The following is a 22,385-nucleotide window of genomic DNA, read 5'->3' on the forward strand; positions in this document are numbered from 1 at the left end:
TGTATAAGATATAGAAGAATATCATGCAGCTGGGGGAAGAAAAGAGGAGCCAAGGTTCCAGACGGGTCTAACTCCAGACAGGAGCCCTAACTTTGGAGAAGTTTACATCTAGGAAGAACCCATCTACAAGAAATAGGTTCAGTTGTGATCATAGATCTGATGAAGCCTTCTATTCTCACTTTAGAAACCACTTTCAACAGGAATTTGTTTTTGAAAAGCACGTCCAGGATTCCCAGGCATTGTGTCATATTTCTTCCCCCAGCCCCAGTAATGCTTCCTATATTTTACCTTTTCATTATGGTCTGGATATACAGGATTGTGACTCTGCTTTTGTAGCATTATCATTTGAATTTGTCTCTTCCTCACATCCCCATGATCTCCCAAGTCCATCAAGTAGGAGAATCTCCAGAGTATCAGTTTTCTTGCTAGTAGATTATGTCCCACATCTACCCTTAAGACCAAAAACAATGCAGCAATATACAACACTACATTCCTAAACCACAGAACTCACTCCTGGCAGTATACCTTCATAGCACAATACAAGGGTCTGTCTTTGGCCAACTCTTTCCTGCATTTTATCTTCCTATTTTTCCAACTTATTCCCTGGTGGACTAATAAACGATTGAAGACAGACAGTATTACTGCTCCTGGTGGGTGTTTATACATCTGTTTGTAATGTGAAATGTGTCCAAATGCTACAGTAATGAGGTACACTACAGCTACAAATAAATGTTTAAGCGTTTACAACAGACCATTCTTGTAGGAAACAGCAGATGTGCACTGTGGGCAGAGCACTGTAGTTATATGCCCTTCATTCCCTACTTTACTCTAGCTTCACTTATCAAGAATGTTTTGTTCATACCCCTACTTTGTCTTAGTATATGGAATGAGAAGAGAGATAACATCGTATATGAATCAGCAGTCATGGACCAAAAACTGTTGAGATGAAGACTATTAGTGGGAGCTTAGGGTTCTCAAAGGCATCGTGCTACACTCCAGTGGGAGACAGGAGAGACGTTTTACTGCCCAGATCTGCTAAGTATTTATATCTGAGTTTATTCTCGCTGGCATTTCTGACACCAATATTTTGGAGCACTGCTTGGTGGTACTGCACTTTCAGTCTCAATGAGCACATGCTCACGTTATGTAGTATATTTTTCCAAGTTTTCTAGATAGAAAAAAAATGTTTAATATAAACTACCTTGTGTGTTCCCATCTCCTCTCAGTGATAGAAGTAAAGGAGGTGCTGTTGTCATCATGAACAGGGCTGACTACCAAAAGGAGGCTGCCAGACAACTCTCCAATACCAAATTCTACAGGACACTAAGACTGCACCATCTACTCAGACACTCCCTTACACTAACACCAAACAAATCAATCATACCTCTTAGAGCCCCGACCATGTTATTTCTATTACTACTTCAAGATCCACAAACCGTGGAAATCCCTGGACCCCATCATTCGGCATTATTGGCACCCACTACTCACTGAAAGACTGTCGGCATAATGTGACTTTGCTACTCAGAGCCATGCACCATCCAGCACTCCCAGCTATCTCCATCGATTTTTCCTGAGGATCAACCATACAATTCCTGCATTGGTCACCTCCCATAAAACACATCCTAGGCCACCATGCATTAGAGGCTCTCTACCAAACATCCCACACACTCAGATGGAATACAAGCTGTCAGAACACAGATCCCTGATTTGATGCCACACAGCACAACTGGCTGCTGAGCTCTGTGCCTTTATACTCACACACAACTACTTTTTCAAATTTTGATGAAATATATATCTCCAGATCAGCTGGCACTGCTATGGGCACCCGCATGCCCACACAATAATGCCGAAATCTTTCATGCTGGACCTGGACACGCTTCCTCAGCTCTCGTCCACTCACGCCCCTTCTCTACCTACGCTACATTGATGACATCTTCATCATCTGGACCCATGAAGGAAGGAGACTCTGGAAAATTCCACCACAGATTTCAACAGCTTCCACCCCCCCATCAACCTCAGCTGGACCAATCTACACGGCTGAGGTCCACTTCTAGACACCACGGTGCAAATAAGTGATGGTCACATTAACACCACCCTTATCGAAAACCTACGACCGCTGCATGCTACCTTCATGCCTCCAGCTTCCATCCCGGGCACATCACACGATCCATTGTCTCAGCCAAGCACTGAGGATACAACGCATCTGCTCTAACCCCTCAGACAGAGAACAACACCTACAAAATCTCCACCAAGCATTCTCAAAACTACAATACCCGCACGAGGAAATAAGGAACAGATCAACAGAGCCAGACGTGTACCCAGAAGCCTCCTACTGCAAGACCAAACCCAAGAAAAGAACAACAGGAACTCCACTGGCCATCACATACAGTCCCCAGCTAAATCCCGTCCAACGCATCATCAGGATCTACAACCATCCTGGACAATGATCCCACACTTTCAGCAGGGCCTTGGGGTGGCAGGCCAGTCCTCGGCCCACAGACAACCTGCCAACCTGAAACATATTCTCACCAGTAACTGCACACCGCACCATAGTAACTCTTAGCTCAGGAACCAATCCATGCAACAAACCCGATGCCAACTCTGCCCACATATCTACACCGGCGACACCAATCAAGACCTAACCAGATCAGCCACACCATCCACCGTTCATTCACTGCACGTCCACCAAATGTAATATACGCCTCATATGCCAGCAATGCCCCTCTGCTATGTACATCGGCCAAACTGGACAGTCTCTACGGAAAATGATAAATGGACACAAATCAGATATTAGGAATGGCAAATATACAAAAACCTGTAGGAGAGCACTTCAACCTCCCTGGCCACACTATAGCAGACCTTAAAGGTGGCCATCCTGCTCAGCAAAAAAAACTTCAGGACCAGACTTCAAAGAGAAATGCTGAGCTTCAGTTCATCTGCAAATTTGGACACCATATCAGCTCAGGAATTAAACAAAGACTGTGAATGGCTTGCCAAACTACAAAACCAGTTTCTCCCTCCCTTGTTTTCACACCTCAGCTGCTAGAACAGGGCCTCATCCTCCCTGATTAACTAACCCTCGTTATCTCTTAGCTTGCATTGCTAGCACTGGTATATTTACTACCACCTGCCTCTACCTGCCCCTGGAAATTTCCACTACATTCATCTGACGAAGTGGGTATTCACCCACGAAAGCTCATGATCCAAAACGTCTGTTAGTCTATAAGGTGCCACAGGATTCTCTGCTGCTTTTAGTGATAGAAGTGTTAGCCCTATCAAAGAGCACTAACCATACTGTTACCTTCTTGTTACCTATAAACTGATTTAATATATCGATTTATGTTAGATGACTGGGAAGAGTTTCATCTAGGGCCATCTCCTGTTACACTTGTTTGTTTATCTTCATATGCTGCTGAATTGTAACATGAAAAACTAAGCACAAGTGTAAAAGTGACAATTTGCTGAAATGTTGGAGGGGTAAGTGCACACTAATATTTAAATTGGCATGGGGACAACTCTTAGCTCTCAAAAAGGCTAAAGTAATGGGTCAACAGATGGCCACCTAAGTTACCTACTGCTGTTTGCAGGAGGAGGGGTCAGCTGCCTTCTAAGTCAGTCAGATGGCAGAGAACAGTCTCAGTTAGAAGTGGTTAGCAACACAAGGGAAATGACATCTGAATAACTGAATCACTTAAAGCAGTAAGCTATACCTGCAAACACCTGTAATAATTTATCGAGTTTCATTCCACAATATGCAGCTTACTTGATTAAAACTACCTCTCTTACAAGACAAATGCAGTGAGAGATATGCATTTCTTTAACGATCTTTGTTTTAATATTTAGAGCAAAATTTCTATTCTTGTACAATTAGCATAGTGATGTTCAGAGCAAAACAAATTCCTGACACTGCTTTTAAATCATAATAAATTATGCACTTTACAGTTTCAATTTCAATTATGTTTTATTATGCTCTCCTGTATACAAGCACAAATTATACTCCACTTTCTCAAGGAGTGTTGGATTTTAAGCATGTATCATTTATCCTAAGCTAGCAAAAAACTCCATTTTCAACACAAAGCTCCAAAATATACAAGACTGCTGGTTCTTCCTCCCCTTCTTTGTACTCCTGTAATTCATTACATGCAACATGTTTAACTTTTAAGAATGGCTCAGCTAAGAGGGGGTAAGATGGAGAAGATATGGATTTCTAGACAGTTAAGATTCTAGAAACAGGTTTGCTCTAAAAGATGACAAAAAGGACAAAATAGCTCCTTAATTATGAAGAGCAGCTGTTGCCAATCCAACTACTTACCCTATGACCTTTTTTCTGGCAAATAAGCGACCAGTGCCAATTGTTTTCTTGTATTATGTATGTTTACAAGCCCAAGTGGCATGAAAGGAATTAATAATTTAGCTCATGGAGCTGATGACCTTTATTACGGTACCTCCTATTTGCTCTGATTTCTGTTCAGCAAAGAGCTGCCTTTAAGCCACAGGGTTGCTTTAAGCATTTCTCACTTTACAGCCTAATTGGGTACCATAACATAAATCAATTATTTCTCCTGTTTTAAGTAGCAATACCATCTATTTTTAAAACGCTAGATTTCCAACTTCCCTTGTATTAGGCCAAGCCTTGTTCTTGACGTTTTACAGCTGTATAGTAAACATGTTGAAGAAAAGCTTGATGAGCATTGCAGGATTAGGGCCAACTGGTAACACAAGAAAAGGTTATGCTATTTTGAACTTCTCTTGACCTTTGATTGCCCTTGTCCCTGCTTATGCTAATCAAAGGGATATATGGAGGCTACTCATAGAAATGAACTTAGCCTGAACCTGTGACATAGCATTGGACTTTGAAGATCTCTGCTCTGAGAGTGTCTTAGTAATGCTACATAAGGTCGTCATCTTTCTAAGTGTAGAGCGGCTATGGTAGTTAGGACACAGCACTCTGAGCAGATGTTGGATATTTCTACATCAGCAGGCAAACAGCATGCGAGTTACACTGTCCCCCTCTCACAATCAGGTATCCAGAACGTTGAAAATTTACAAGGATCTCACACCTACATCTGTATTAAGCATCTGTGGTTTGGCAAAGAGACTCCCACACACCAGGAAGCAATGCAGGAATCCGAAGTATTGACAGCAGCAGGAAGGCAGCTAAGATGCCAACCCTTCTGGAATATAGAATGTAAACCAATGTTTAAATAGAAACATTCCAACCATACACACTGCTAAAGTGGAAATATGCAACAGTCTAGCAGCCCAAGGATATCTCCAGAGCTGAAGTTGATGCGTACACACACACACACCCACCCACCCACCATGGTGGGATATCTAGTCTCACCTGAAGAATAAAGACAAGTAATAATTTGGGTTATTTTTCACTACATAAGCTTTTTGCAGTACCTTCCACTAATACGGGATATGTCAGAGCCGGGTTTACTTCCCATTTATGAACATAATGGAAAGGAAACAGATCCATAACAGTTTGACACACCCCATAATAGGTGTAGAAGTACATATCTACACTTCGTTCTTGAAATTATGTATTGCATTGGACTGCAAGTGAGATAAAAGCTATAGGGCTACTGGCTTCACTGGAGCTTAGTACAGAAGCTATTGACCAGACTTTCTGAAGTGAACATTTTGGGTCCTTAGCACTTTTGACGTTGTGACCACTTTGCTACCTAAGTAGGAGTAGTTGGGAAGTGAACTCTTTTGTAAGTTTAGCCCACGCATGCAAATGCTCTGTGTTATGACTTGGTCATCACTTGATATAGCAAAGCAAAAACAGAGTTGCTATGAGTCTGAGTTAAATTAGTAATACTATATTTAAGTGCCCTCTAATTAGGGACTTGTGTAGTCCACAATTCTGCAGAATATGCTACATTTCTCTTCTAGAATCAAAGCTTTATTTAAAAAAAATTGAGCAACTAGCCATTATGATTGCCATAAGAACTTTCAACTGTGTCCTCAGTGTAATCAATGCAAATTCAGTCATTTATCACCACAGAATGTGAAATAGTCACTCTGAGATGTGCCCTGGGCATTCAACTATATGAAGTGAGATCTCTGAAACCCTATTAGGATAATTCAAATCTAAACAGTTAAATATTTCACTGCTGATCATTTTAGCATAAACACCCACCAATTTTCTTCATCCGTAAATTGGAGGCGATACTACTACTCTTCCTTAGAGGTCACTAAATGAAGTTGCAGATGCAGGTAATATACAGAAATGTAAACCACTTCCCCATTTCTCAGAAATATTTGTATTCATGGCCCACTAAGTGATTACTACTATTATGTTATCTTAATAGCAAGTCTTACCAGATGACTTCCTGTAGAAGTCAGTTACTTTAATATTTCATGACAAGGAAATGGTTTAACAGTTTGGATTTTTGTATCCATTGATCATGAACATGTGGACTCAAATAGAGTGAAGTGTCACATGCCAGGAAATATAGATGTAGGATTCAGACTCTTCATACACTCATAGAATTTAAGGCAAAAAAGGACCATTAGATCTGGTCTTACCTCCTATATGTCACAAGCTATTACATTTCACCCAGTTACCCTTGTATTGTGCCCAGTGATTTGTGTTTGGCTACAGCATATCTTCCAGTAAGGTACCCAGTCTTGATCTGAAGACATCAAGAAATGGAGAAACCACTGCTTCCCTTTGTAGTTTGTTCCAATGGTTAATCAACCTCACTGTTAAATTGTGCCTTGTTTCTATTCTGAATTTGTGTGGCTTTAACTTCCAGCCACTCCCTTCTAACTATATTGAAGGGGAGGATAGTTTCAACATCCTATGTTGAGAACACAGGCTTTAAAAGGTTTGGGAAAATACCATAAAGTCTTGGAAAGCAATTAGCTTTGCAGCCATTACAAACTACTCTTGTTTGCAGAACACCTATTTCTATCACTGAACTAAACAGGATTTTCACAAAGAGCACAAGCCGACATTAGGGTATCAGCACAGTTAGCTATTCAACAACTCTGTGCACACCCAAGTTAAGGCCTCTTTGGTAATCTAGTAATAGCACAACACGATGCAGGGGTCGGCACCTTTCAGAAGTAGTGGGCCGAGTCTTCATTTATTCACTGTAATTTAAGGTTTCGCGTGCCAGTCATACATTTTAAAACTTTTTAAAGGGCTCTTTCTACAAGTCCATAATATACAACCAAACTATTGTTGTATATAAGGTAAATCAGGTTTTTAAAACCTTTAAGCATCTTCATTTAAAATTAAATTAAAATGCAGAGCCCCCTGGGCTGGTGGCCAGGACCCGGGCAGCGTGAGTGCCACTGAATCATCTCGTGTGCCAACTTCGGCACGTGTGCCATAGGTTGCCTATCCCTGACATGACGCCATGCAAAACATACAAGTAGTTCAGACCACAAGCAAGCCCAGCATTCCCACCTGTCTTGAGGGCAGGGGGCTAGATGAGAAGACCTTGAGGTCCCTTCCAGTCCTACAGTTCTATGATTCTATGACATGAAAGCAAGATTAAGCATAATAAAGCAAGAGCAAGCAAGCATAATCAAGAGCATATGCAGTCCTCACAGGCATTAATCAACCTAGCAACTCCACCTCTGTGGGACCAAATGCCCCACTAATTCAGCAGCACCCTACAGACACTGTATGGAATGGCACTGATAAGCTGTGGTAGGAGACATCAACCGGGGGAGGGAAGCCATTAGCCATGCAAGGAGCTCTGGAAGACCTTCCTCTCCTGATCCCAAAATAATCAAGCAAAAGGCATCTACTGCCAAAGGAGAGTAAGACATTTCATGAAGTATAAGACTTGTAATATAATCTGCATCCCATCGATACCTCCTAGAGAACTGCTCCTGCACTAATCCTTTTCTGGAAGAGAACAAGAACACTTACATCTAATACTTACTAGGAGGTGGATCATGTTCTGTGGAAGACTCTCGACAAAATCCTACAAAGGGAAAAAATAAGTAAGTATCAGCACTGAATGTTTTGTGTTTGTGTCTTGTAAAATGGATACATCTTTCTTACTTCCACCATGAAAAGGCTGAGCAATCCACCTCCGCTTTTAACAGTTTAAAAGATTTTGCATGTACAATATTAAACCAGATATAAGTAATAGTTGCAGAAGCATTACACCTTCTAGAATCCAAACAGACAATGCTACTGTAACTCGACTTTATACATGAAGATCCAGCTGCTGAATCACATCAAGTATCAAATAGTGATGCTCAGAGGACATATTACACCATATATTTAGGCTACATATCAGTTTTCCATTTAGACACAGCCATTCTTCACATTAAACACAGTGAAATACTATTTATTGGGAATTTTTATTTATTTATATATATATAAAATGTACCCACGCAAATTTGCAAGATAACTGAGGGGGCCACAAGGTTTCCTCTGCTGATTTGAGTACGTGACAATTTAATCTGTCCCCATTGTCATAGCCCAGTGACAGCCACCGGGAACGTGGTGTTACAATAAGCTCAGATTGCGTGTCTGGTACATAGCAGAACTACACGTCTTGTTAGAACTGCTGTTATGTATCTGAACACAGACCTGTTAAAAGCATGCATGTGTGTAGTCCCACAAGAGTACACATCAGAGATCATGCAACCCGTCTTCGCAATTATTTTCCAGAAAGATAAGGAGCGAGATACTTCTCCCCATGAAATTTCTTCTTTGATTAAATTGCCACATGCTGAGAGGCAGATGGGGAATAATTTACAAGTTCAAGTTATTGTTTATCTCCACTCTTAGTCAATAAACATATTAATGGGGGGGAGGGAAGAGAAGAAAGGGAGTTCTGAAGAGTAGAACTCTGCATGATTACAACAATGTTGTTTTCTCTGTGAATTTTCTCCATAGATGACTAAATAATGTAATGCAGGCTATTTTTTGTAGATCTCATTTTAGCCGCCTCCTAACTCATCATGCCCTAAAACTTAAAACACTAGTGTCCTCAAGCAACACGTCAAAAAAAAAATAAGAGCAGTGCTGCTAAGACTTGTTTAAAACATGTGGGAAATCGTAAGGATTTCTCATACAAATTTCCATAATCCAACTTTTAATCTCTTATCCAAAACCATTACTTTATTTCCCTGGATAATTATTCTTTAAATATAACAAGGCACGTATGCCACAATGAAAAGCTTACAATACGATAGGACACAATTTAGTCTCCACTATAACATCTAGCAAGACCTAGTTCTTTCATAGTAGCCTTTAGACGTTACTATTGTTTGCTTTTTCAAAAGTTTCGTACTTTACAAAGTTTCAACCAAGTCAGTCAGAACGTGCTAAAAGCCACGCTCCACTGAAAAACACTTAACAATTTGGGATAAAAATTCAATATTCTGCAACCAAAATCTCAATGGTACTAAAACGTTCCCAGAATCAACACAGCCACCTAACTAGTTTATTGCAAATCAGTGACACCATTATCTGTTAAATGGACTCCTTGAGGCAAGTCTCAGATACACACTCTTTAACAGTTTCCAATATCACTGGAACCCTTCCTACTTTATTGTTGGTCTTCCCAACAAGTCTTTCAGGCTTCTATTGTTAAAGGAAGAAGCTTGCATTAAGTGTTCAGCTACTCTGGTATGGGAATTGTGTGATAGACAAGGAGAAGTGTCAAGGGAAATCCAATTGTTGTCACCACCTACCTCTCTGCCTACTTTCCACCATGTTTACAAATGGTATTAGCTCCTGCCGTGTGCAATTCCAAAAGCACTTTGTCTTTGTGGCTCATTCCATCCACATCTGTCTTCTGCTATTATCTCATGTTTGTAGGATGCCATGTCTGTCATTAGCTTTTGTTTCAGATATGGTGACACCATTCTAAAACAGTCTTTGGATGACAAAACACTTGAAATCATTCAAAGCAGAAGAAAAGCATCATGTTTTAAAGTAATTTTTCCAGCTGTACCTGTTAATCATTTTCCCCCACACTAATTAAAAAATATTTGGAAATTTAGATTAAAACTGCCACTTTTAAAAACTTGGGGAAAGAAATTCATAGTAAATTTAGCACACACTGCTGCTCCAAATAGAGAAAAATCTGTTGTAAGTGCGTTCTATTTGGAACTATGACTTTATTTAAAAAAATATCATAGTGATCTATGTTTTTCCTCAGTGACTTTATCAAATACAGACAAGTTTAAAAAGATGTTTTTTCTAACTCAGTTTTCAAACTTGGGGTTTTTTTAAAAAAATTTAAATTTTATAATACTGAAGTGATTGTAACATCAAGTGTTGTTAAACAAATATTTCCATAATTCATCTCACTGTAGCTGAATTACCTATAAGGAAGACAGAAAGATGATTGAATATATAGAGAAATGCTGTTTTTAAACATGTTTTTAGAGAAACAAAGACTAAAAAGTTCAATTCTTGTATATTATAGCTTGACTGAGACATCAGCAGCAGAAACGCAGTTCAGGAGGGTTATCCACTCTGGATACTTGCCTAGCTCCCACAAGTGTGAAAGAGGATTAAGTGCACCAGTGAGAACAGACCCCCTTTTGTACACAGATACAGTATGACATGGGTACAATTCATTTCAAAAGACATCCACTTACTTTGGGTAATCAGCTGAAACATATGACTAAAGAAAAATCATAATACATTTTTCCATCAACAGTTACAGAAAGAACACACTTACATAACATACTGTCACTTATTTCTTGTGAAAGACATCCACAGAATCCAATGAACTAAAAAGGTTAAAAGGGGCCCTATTAGTTCTGCACTGAGCATACTATAATTCTCTAAGTCTGCCTTGGGAGCTCCTGCGCCTTTATATCCTGGCAAATTCAATTTAACCAGTATTCACTGAGTTCAGCACTGATGCTCCAATCATCTCCCCCAACTCCACCCTGACATCTGGGGCACTTCTGACCCAGCACACGCCAAACAGCAGCTACCATTCAACCGTTACACACCAGTGAACAAGAACATATGCTTGTAAAGGGAAGTCTGAATAGCCAGAACCAGAAGACACTCTTGGACAAAAGGCCCACATAAAATGGATTGTCATTAAGCCTAGAAGGTTTTTTGTTTGTTTTTTTTTTATTTACTGTGTGTGATAGGAGATGGCTCAAGCATCCTGAGAAACTAAGTCCTATTAATAGCTTGAAAAAGAGGCATTACAGAATGGCAGTGTCCTCGAAAAGACAAGGAGCCAGTTTAACATGAGGCAGGGAATATTTATTTGTATTATTCATGGTGGGCAACTGAGACTGGCATACTACTTGGGCATACAATAAGAGGGGGGAAAAAAAAATTTTCTTCAGGGATACGTTCAAAGCTTCCAGCCATTAAGTCTGTAAGATGCTCGTTTGCAAAGCATCTACATGCAGCACAAAAAACTATACTACCTCTGATTAAAAATCTAGAGAAGAGCCAACCAACCAACCAACCAACCATTCTAAATACACAGACAGACAATTTCAAACTAATCCAGCAGAGCCACCCATCAACACAAGTGGTCAATCAGAAAAAAAAGAGTAAGAGATGTAAACTAAACAAAAAAAAAAAAAAAAAAGGAAAAACAAAAAAAAAAAAAAAAAAAACCTCCCTCCTCCCCCTACATAAAGTGGTCAGAAGTAATCTAGCTAAAATAAAAATGACTTCCAGCATGTGCTAAACAAAGAACTCCGGTGCACCTCCAGGAGTCTTGACCCCAGTTCAGCCTTTACTGAACATGGAGATATCAGAGAACTGAGGGTAAGTCACTATGCAGATGGGAGCAACCCCCTGCCCAGTTAGACTCTAGCAGGGCTCAAGCTAGTGCGCTAAAAATAGTAGTGTGGATGTTGAGACTCTGGCCCAGGTTTAGCCACCAAAGCTCAAGCCCAGAGGGTTGGGTTAGTGAGCTTGAGAGCCCAAGCTGCTACCTGAGTCACATCAACACTGCTATTTTTAGCACACTAGCTCAAGCCCTGCTAGCGCACATTGTCTACTTGTGCTAGAAGGCTTGCTCCCACCTGCAATGCAGAAATACCCTGACTGAGCCAAGCAACTGTAACTACTAAGCAAAAAAGGAGAAACTCTCAAGTAACCAGGCCTAATGAGTTATAATGGGATTCAGTAATACTACTTAACTCCCTGAACATACCCTGACACACTGCAAGCTGCACAGCTTGCACCTGGTGGGCATTACAGATTGCCTTGCTCCCATTTGAAGAACAGAGCAGTTATATTCTGCAACTGTCATGTGACCTATCCAGAATTTAAAAAAAAAAATTTATATATAAGTATTTGTTCTCCAAGTAAAAGCCCCTTTTGATAGTCTCCCTGCTGCTCAGTGCCCACTATCTTAGATAATTGCCTGTTACACCCTTCAGCACCAGATACAGTACTATTACCCTTTGTAAGAGCGCAAGCTACTCTGTAGCAAAGAGAAATTAGAAAGATTCTTTCAGATCTAGTGACAAATTTTCATTCAAAGACAAGGAAAGAACTTCACCCGTAATTGATAAGAACCACTACTCACTATTACTTCAAATAGACAGATTGCTGTAGAAGAGCCCAGAGCTTTGGAAACTCATTAGCAGAGAAACAAGACAATGGGATCAGTTTCTCTCCTCCTGCTGTTCTCAGACCTTAACAATGGGCTCCCCTCTAAGTATCAATGGGTTAACCCTCACGTAGCCACCCCAAGTTACCTACTTAGTTTTTACATGCAGTGCCTCAATATAGAACAAACAGATGTTGAAGTATGAACTGAAAACCTGTAATCCTATTTTTTTTTTTAATCAAATGAATTCATACTTACACTGCATTCAAAATGGATGCAAGATGCTCTCTGGCTTAAGTGGGTTATTGGAAATAAATGTAGGCACACTAATCGTTCCAATTTCCTGGTTAGTCGTTAATGCCTACAGCACTGTACCCATCTCCTTGTTTCAGGCTAAGAAAATGCATTGTATGGCAAAGAGATACCACATCTTTAACCTTTCACCCTAAAGGCTTTCAAGTCAAAAACAGAATAACTTAATCATACATATGAAATAATCCCAGGGGAGATTTTTATTGTTTTGTTTTAAAGATTATAAAAACCTGGCAAGTAGTACTAGAGCAGCAACTAAACATCCTTAACATCATTTTCTGTTTTATTTTTTTGTTGTTGTTTTTTAAAAAAAGATCACTCATGTTTCAGCTTTTATTTATCCTGGAAATCACAAGCTATATAATACATTCATATTAGAAGTAAATGTCATCCACAGCAAATTTGCCTCTGCTGGTAAACAAAAGCCAGTCTGTAGCTCAACACCCCAAATGTACATTAGAGAAGACCTCTCAGATAACATCGCTTCTCATCTGAAAAAGAAGTGAGGATCTATGGGTAAAATATAGGGTCATCTACTGAATATAGAAACTTCCACTATGTGATCTCAAAGCACTTTATCACATTAATTAATTAAGCCTCAAACACCACAGGACAGTAAACTTAGGCATGGCAACTCATCTATGGTCACACAGCCAGTCTGACAGAACTTGAAACAGAGCCCACATCTTCTGGTTCCCACTCATGCACTATACGCACAAGACAATCTTTCCTCCCATTTAAAAAAAAAAAAGTAGGAACTAGACTCTAAAATCTGAAATGCAAAATCCTTCCCTAGGTACACAGAACAAACCCTCTCATTAAGCCCAGAGCAATGATGATTTTGACAACTGGAAAAGAAATCTCACTCAAACTTCATAGAATTTTATACTCCGCCATGGAACATAGACATGGTTTTAAATTCAAGGAACCTTTCAAATATTGAGATCCCAGTGTTTACTGGGTCTCAAATATTTAAGGTTCTATTTTTAAAAATATATCTTATTGTGCCTGTGGCAAGAATCTAAAATAACTACTAATGCTGTCATTTCTAAAGACAATAAATCCTTCCCTGTCAGTTTTATATATATTTTAGTTCCTTACTAATGGAAATATCTTGAACTGGTATTGCTGCTGCTTTGACTCCCCCCCCACACACACACTTCCTGCCCACATATGGTGCAGAAACCCTTATTAAATCATCACTCAGTACTACCATTAAAAGATATTTCCTCTTTATAAAGCTGTAGCATTCATTTGAAAACTGACCTAAAAGGTCAATCTTTCAGGTTTCGAACCAGGCAGCAATTCAAGTAAATGGACATAGGCATATTCATTAATTGCTACGTATACCCAGAATACATTTTCAAATATTATACAGGCAAGTCTCATCTTACACAGGGGTTCCGTTCTACAGTTAGTGCATAAAGCGAAAACTGAGTATAGTCAAAATTACATTGAGTTGAATGGCGGGTGGAATCGCCCACACTACAGGTACAGTATTAACATTGTTATTTTTCTCTTTTTGGGGGTTTTCTGTTTTGTTTTAGCCAACCGCATAAAGCTGAAATCGTGCATGTTAAATGCGTGAGAGATGCGACAAACCTGAACTTCTGATTAGTAATGAAGCACTCTTAGCTTAGCCCGTTAGTCAGTCGAAACACTCCCATTGAAGTCCACGAACTTTGGATCAAGTTCATACATTTTTGTTGCATCTGAAAGGCCAAAATTGGATTCATAACCCAAAACCAGTGGATAATTCCAAGAGAGTTTAGTCAGTTTCAAGCAGAGGTTTATCTTTCAATCATTTTGTTTACTTTATCTTGTAAAATGCTATGGAACAACTATTGGTAATCTTGTCTGTGTGTTTACTCTCTGCACTCAACATTGTAGGAGGAGAGGGAGAGGGTTATTCCACAGTCCACATTTGTTCTGATTTTTTCTTCCCGATAACCAACCTCAAATGCTTTGGAGCCTTTTACTTTACAGTTCAAGGATGGAATCACATGCTCAGATGCAATTTCCTCTCCTAATTTGTTCCTTAAAAGGAGTCAAATTAATCACTCTACAAGAACAAAATGAGAAGACTTACTTCCCACTGAACCACTCACTCCTTCACTCTTCATCACTGTCACATTTCACAGATGGCCTGCGTCCCGCTTCACCAACAGTGTAGTTCCAAAGCTTGTCATCTGAGCATAGGCCTAGCTACCCCTCCTCTGAGGGACTGCTCTGACCACAAATTGTGTCCAAACCTAAGACATCTTTCTTCACTTACCAAAAAATCCCACCACAACCTTAATCCTGCTGTGATTTCTCATTTATAAGCCTGAGTAAGGAAAAACTAACCTTGTGCTATGAAAGAGGCGGGTAATGTCAAAGAATGAGCCTTAAAGGAAACATTAGAAAGTACGAAGAGCCATAAGAATAAAGACAGTCTTTTGAAACATACATGCCTTTATTTAAATGGCTCTTGGCTATGAGACAACTTCAGTCATAACTGATTCAAAATGAAATGCAGATGGATGAGACTGTGTTATATTTTACTTAAGTTATAGTTTAGTTTTTATATCAACTTTACTTTGTAAACATTTCACAAAGGAACACGCCTTCCATTCTGTCAGTCTATTCCCCCACTTAGTCAAAATATGTATCCAACATAATTCTCTTTAGCAGAGCAACTTGGCCATATCCAGCCCTTAAGTCCATCAATTCAAGCACTAGGCTCACATTGCACAACTTGTTTCATTCACTTCATTTACTGTAATTTTAGTCCTCGAATCATCTAAGGGTAGGATCTAGAATTGGAGTTACTCAAGACAGAACATAATATAGTGCGTGGAGCAACAGCCCATCAAGTTCTAGACTGTCCTCTAACCAATCCCATGATGGGGAGTGGGAAAGCAGGTTAATATGTACATTGAAAAGCCCACAGCTCTGTGTAAAGGAGAGGACCACTACAACCCTTTTGAAAAGAAGAGCAGCCTTTTAAGAACAGATCAGTCAGAATTATTTTGCAAAACCAAAAAGGTTTAATATATTCCTCTCAAGCCTTATTCCATAGTACTGAGTATGGAAAAGTTCTTAGCACCTGTAATCCAAAATACCATCTATATGCCTTTGCGTAGAAAGATATGACCTGCGTAAAAACATTTGTTAGTCAGACGTTCTACCTAGTAAAAAGTCAGTATAGTAACTCTGTAGCAAAACACATTCACATTCTTATTCACTTTAAATATTTATTATGAAGAGTTGAAAAGCTCCAAGGAGCAACTGCTGCTCTTTACTATTCAGTATACCCCATAAAAAAAAGCTATAGAAAAAAGCTCCCAAGTGAGAGTTTTTAAATTTGCCATCTTTTGGCATGTATGCACACACTTTGGCTCTGTTCCAGAAGATAAAAACATTTTCATTTAGAAAGTTATCGATGCTGGATGGTAACATCTCATAACTGACTACCCAATTAGTTCTAAATCAAATCATTTGGGTTATTCAAAAGCAGAGGTTCTCAAACTGTGGGGTCGGAACCCCTCAGGGGGGTCACGAGGTTACTACGGAGGGGTTGTGAGCTGTCAACCTCCATCCCACACCCTGCTTTGCTCCAGAATTTATAATGGTGTTAAATATATTAAAAAGTGTTTTTAATTTATAAGGGGTGGGGTGTCACACTCAGAGGTTTGCAATGTAAAAGGGGGTCATCAGTTAAAAAGTTTGAGAGCCACTGTTCAAAAGCTTGCCAGATTTTTTCCTTGCTGTTTATTCTAATTAACTGTTTGAAGTACTCTACTTTTAAGAACCATCAAAAACAGTAAATGCAATATAAAATGAAATCTAAAATTAGGCTGGTAAGCCTTTCACGTAGTCGGTGGAAATATCCCTCCTTAAATAACCATCCATATTTTGTGTTGCATCAATATATATTTCCATTGACCCTTAACAGTAGTGAATATAATAGAATACTAATTTGATCTGTTACTGTGACTAAAAATTAATCAAGGATAATAAAAACAAAAATCAAAAAACAGACTTTATACTCCAGATAACATCTGTTTCAGAAATTGCTCGAGCAGGAAAACAATCTAATCAAGAGCCACAGGAAGGTTTATGATGCACTTACAGCATTTCTGCTAAAATAATTGTAGGTATATGCAGCATCAACACTATTCAGCACATTGGACACATGATTTAGAGTATTTTAATAAGTGCTGGGAACCAAAGAAGAAGAAACCTTGCTGGATTTCTTAAAACAAAGCTCATCTGAAAACTGCTACATTAAGGCAGGAGGTTGTTAAAGCTTAAGTACAAAACCTGAACTCCTTAGATCCTTGTTTCAGCAGGGCAACCCAGGAGCAATCCTGTAGCAACTATGCATCGAAGAAAGTGGTTAGTAAGGAAACAGTCTAATTTAAAGCTTACAAGTGGGACAGCAAGTTTTCATGGGAGCACTGGTTACAGTTCAATAGTTAGAGGTAAAATGCAATTTGCCCCTAAGATAGGAATCAACCACTTTGTAGTCTTCATACATAAAGTACCCTCTCCAAATTTATAGCTCTTAGAGTACAAAATGAATTTTCTGGGAATTTACAAGTAAAACTTTCTTATATAAAACTCACCAAAATACCATGCATTGGCTATATTTGAAGTTGAGACTTTTTTGTTTTTAAGGATCAATAGTCATCTTTGATTGCTAGTCTTCATAAATTAGATTTTCTTCATAAGCAACTGACTTCTTTCAAAATGGCTGCCATTTTCTCTTGTTCTCAGGAGGATTGATGCTACAAATGCAGGATTCCCTCTTTCAAAGAAGCCATCACTTTTTATTACACACAATAAGGGTGAAGCCAAAACCCACTTAAGGAAGATGCAGTCATGTGATACCACTGGGCAGGGGAGGATGAAAATATTTATTTGCGCCTGCATCTGTAATTTGCGCTCCAGGCATCTGAAGAAGTGGGTTTTTTGCCCACAGAAGCTTATGCCCAAATAAATCTTTTAATCTTTAAAGGTGCCACCGGACTGCTCAAAGTTATTTTAATCTAAGATGGGGTAAACATTCATGCACTAATCACAGGTGAACATGTTATTGCATGGCATCACTACAGAGTGAAGTTTAATGTTGTTGGAGTCCCTTAACTGTGTTTCCATACTTTGACTACATTTGTCTTTAAGTTTAATCTTAAATCTGAATTTCTTGTGTTTGTAAGGCTTGTTTTTAAGACCTAAAACATCCATGCAATGTTTTTATCCTTAATTTATTGATCTATACTCAACTTTAATTACTATTTAATGTAGTTTTTAATTTGGGAATAATTATAGATTATGGGGTAACTATTTTTCGAAAGTGACATAGAAAAAAATGTACATTAGCACCATCTACTTTTAAGGACAGCTGTCAAGTGAGGATGTGCTTGCTGGATAGTTAGTGTTTCCATACTTGTTATATGGACAATATTACATGCTGTTATTATTTTGAGTCAATTATAGGGTGTCTACTGTGTAGTAAGGTGCTCAATACTAACATTAGAGATGTACATTTAGTATGTTACAGTACCATTAAGGCTAGGTTTTGTTTTAAACTTATGACTGCCTGCTAGTTGAGAAGGAAAAAAACAAACTTGTTTTAAAAGAACATATTTACTTGCCTTCATATCCAAGATATTGCTCTGATCTGGATCCTCAACACTAACAGAATCCTGAAAAATACGACTGCTTTTGACACAAACAGTCTCCTTATTGTGGACAGAAAGTGATCTTTATTTCCTTTAAAGTAAAAGTTTAAAGCACTATCCAACTCATGTCCTATGGGCTAAACCTGGCACCCCATGACAAATTCAGATTTTGCAGAATACAAAGTTTAAATGTAGAGTGCTTCTGGCAGCAAAGAACCATCAAAATGTGAACTGACATAATGACACAATAGCAATTATCCTTTTGTGCCCACCTCATACTCAACTGTCTCTACAAGTAGTGCTGAATCCAACATAAAGGGCATATTCTGCCTCACTGCCTGTTCAAGCCTCTCATTGTCACTTGGCTCAGTGCTTTCAGTATGAGGCTGGCTCTGTTACAGTATGTTACAGAATTTATATTCCCTCTACTACTATGCTTTCATAGATACCAAGTATAGCGATAGGCTCATTCAAAATACTTCATTATGTGTAGTGCAGTTGCACATAGGGGCTTCAAGTATGGACCAGGGCCTCATTGTGCTAGGCACTGTACATACATGTGACAAAGATGGTTCTTACCCTTGCCCAGAGAGATGACAATCTAAGAGCCTGTTTACAAACACAAGTTGCACCAGTTAACAAAAGTGAGTAACTGAACAGGTATAATTTGTGTGTGTGTGTGTGAACTCTCATTAAGATAAGTCTTATTGGATTTGTCTTATGTCTGTAAGTTTACCAGGGCAAGCTAATCCAGTATAACAGTCACCACACAGTTGTTCCATTTAACAATATTCGTATTAAAAACAGTCAAAATGATATAACTGTTTGTGTGGATAGGCCTAAGTAACCTGCATAAACAGAATGAAAGGGTTTTTCTATTCCATGGCCTAGAACCCTTTTACCAGGTGGTCTTGCCCTTTCCATTACTCCTGGTCCTCCATCTGTTATTCTGCACTCAAATCCCACTGGTAACATTAAACATACACTGCATCTACGCCTTTTTGTAAAACCGGGAACAGCAAGAAGTTTCTTCTCAATAAGATTTGATTCAAGTTTAACATGCTTTTAGCCAAGGGACTGAATGCTTCAAGGAATTGGAAACGGGAGCCATTTCTCTCAAATTAGGCTGCCTCCATTCCAGCCTCAGGTCACCAGCAACCGACTACTGTTCAGCACTCTACATGAAATGAATCAATGGTTTCATTCCAATTTTTGGTCATCTTTTGTTAAATATGAGTCCATTAAGGAAGGTAAGACCCTATCAGCATGCCACTGACATTTCTGATCTAATGCAGAAGCATGTATGAGTTGGATAGGGAAGGACAGCAGTTGGCTCAATTTGAGCAAGATGGAAGCGATGTTGGTTGGTATCTATTTATAGCTACATCCAACAGTGGATACGCATATTAGCCTGAGGTTCTGCTAAAATGATCAGCAGTGAATTGGTTGATATTGACATTAAATGTCATCATTAGATTGAGTTAGCCTTCAGTAGTGACAAATAAGAGCTTCCTGTAATGTTCTCTCAAAATAATGTTCTTTACAGTTAAATAATCATGCCTTTAAAAAACGCCACTCAATGTCTTCAAAAACTGATTCAAATATTAATCAAAAACTCATCCCTCCATAAAGATGCTGGTGCCTTTGCCCTTAGTTTTCCAACTCAGATCAAAAGTGCCTAAAATAAGTAACCAGCAGTTAATACTTTCACTGATCTATCAACCTTAATGTAATTTTCCTTTCACTTTGTTTTTCACTAGTACCTCTTCCTGAGTGTCCCAAACAAAGTCTCCTGCTTTCACATACCACTCCTCCTTTAGCAGCTGTAGCCTGTAAGTTATGTTAATTTGACAACTAACTTGGTTTCCAACTCATGTTTCCTGTGAGTCGGCACTTTCACAATCACCACACAAGAGTAAACAAAACAGGAAGTGAAGTGTAGCTGGTATACAGTTTTAATCAATTTTTGTGTGTGGCCCCCACTACCACACCCCCCTTTGGTCTCTTTTTCAATGCGTGATACCTTTGGCAGACGAATTTTGTTTGTGAAACTTTTGTAGATAACACTACAGAATCAGCACACAGACATAAGGATTTTATAAAGTCAATTTGAAGCAAAAATATGTGCACGTTAGACAAAGTCTGACCCACTCTGAAGACCCCACATAACTCCAATTCATTACTTACTCTTTTCACAGTGCTACAGTATGCATCTTGTCCCACCATACAGGCTCATCATATGTTGCTCACTTTAGTGTGGTTACGTAGCTCTTGCACTCTAAAAAGAAACACCCCACCGTGATACAGATTGACTCCTCCTTCCTTAGGCTAGTGCCGGGCAGTCAGAAAGCTGATCTTTTACCTACTCACTGCATACAACAGTTTCCCCTCTACAGTATAATGCAGCAGAGACCAACATGTAAAATTTGCTGCATGAAGATAAGTATTTTAGGAATGAGCTCCTGTCTGATGGCATTACTGCTACGTAATGAATTTGTTACAAAGCAAGCTTCAGGATAGTTTTGCTTTACGTGTGGGTTTGATATGCTATCATATTACCATGAATTCTCTTCTCAGAAGAATCTCTGATGCAGTTTTTTGACTGAATGTTAGTTCATTCAAAATTCACCATCCAACTAATCTCAAATCAATGAGATTGCTAAAAAGGGATTGTGACCAACAAACATAGAACAAACTGGAAAAACACATCTTAACTACACAAAATCACTTCAGAAAAAGCTATTAAAAGAGACTATGGGAGGGTAAAGTAATATATTTTATTGGGCCAACTTCTGCGGGTGGAAGGTACAAACTTGGGAGCTTCACAGTGCTCTTCATTAAAAGAGACTGACATTTCTATTGCCAAGGCTCAGCAGTGGAGAGCTAACAAGTTATTTTCTTGTAATTTACAACTCCATGCGGCTTGCACAGGCTCTAAGCCAGAGAAGGAAAGAAAAACTGAGTTTTGCCAAAAAGGTATTTATCGGGGGGTTTTTCTTCTCACCTTCATTTCTAAAACATTAAATCAAAGGCTTCTCCCAAAGGAGATTAGCACAAAAGGAAGTCTCAATCCAATTCTCTTTTTAAAAAGGGTTTTCCTTCCAGTCCATGAAATAATTTTAAATCTTAAGGGAATCTTTTACAAGTATCTATCTTCATTTCTCATCTTCCATATTAGAAGATTCAGGCACAATGTATGTTTCTTCACTATGTCTTTACATCACTGTTTAATTTACACTCTGTGCTGACCACTGATTTGTATCATTTAACTTTGAAGTGTTGTGATTTTTGTAAAGTACATACAAAAGTTAATCTGCCATTTGTGTGTAAGCATACCTGGAAGCCTTTTTCTAGTGAGTTTACTGATAAAAAACAAGAAATGAGAGTTACAATATATTTTTTAAATTGACCACTTGCAAGAAAAAAATTAAATCTATAATTTCAAAATTATGCTGGTCTTCTGTGTGACAAGACCCATAACGACTCAAAGTGACTATTACATTAGGTTAAAAATTGTCCCAGTTAAAAAAAAAAAAAAAAAAAAAAAAGCAAAAGGAAGCAGGATGGCATGGTTTAGTTTTTGGACAGAAAGTGAGACGTGGCACTAGAAAGATTAAGGCAGTCTGAATCAAATACTACCTGATACTGATTCCTACCCTATAGAAATGAAAGGTATTACTATGCGATAACCTTGATGGATACATGACAGTAACAGACAAAAATGTACTGTCTTGCTGTTTTGAGACCCCAGGTTATATTCTGACTGTGGAAGAGTAGACAAGATATTTAGAATTAACTAGTTTTGGATGAAAAATGGGTTGTTGTTTTTGTTTTTTTTTATCTATTGAAGACAATCCCGATCTCTGAATAATTT

At 38.7% G+C, this 22,385-nt stretch overlaps 1 protein-coding gene across 2 annotated transcripts in view; it reads right to left on the reverse strand.

Annotated features, from left to right (window-relative positions):
* Nucleotides 1-20,807, reverse strand: part of NR6A1 (nuclear receptor subfamily 6 group A member 1) — a 165,178-nt gene extending 144,371 nt beyond the window's left edge. For both annotated transcript variants that reach the window (XM_075060438.1, XM_032767506.2), the window contains exons 1-2: nucleotides 20,699-20,807; nucleotides 7,911-7,952 (exon numbers count right to left, since the gene is read on the reverse strand). The gene's annotated coding sequence lies outside the window, so the exon portion shown is untranslated. The remainder of the gene's footprint in view (nucleotides 1-7,910; nucleotides 7,953-20,698) is intronic.
* Nucleotides 20,808-22,385: the final 1,578 nt, after the last annotated feature.

This window comes from Chelonoidis abingdonii, chromosome 24 (assembly GCF_003597395.2).
Source record: "Chelonoidis abingdonii isolate Lonesome George chromosome 24, CheloAbing_2.0, whole genome shotgun sequence".
Classification (NCBI taxonomy): Eukaryota; Metazoa; Chordata; order Testudines; family Testudinidae; genus Chelonoidis; species Chelonoidis abingdonii.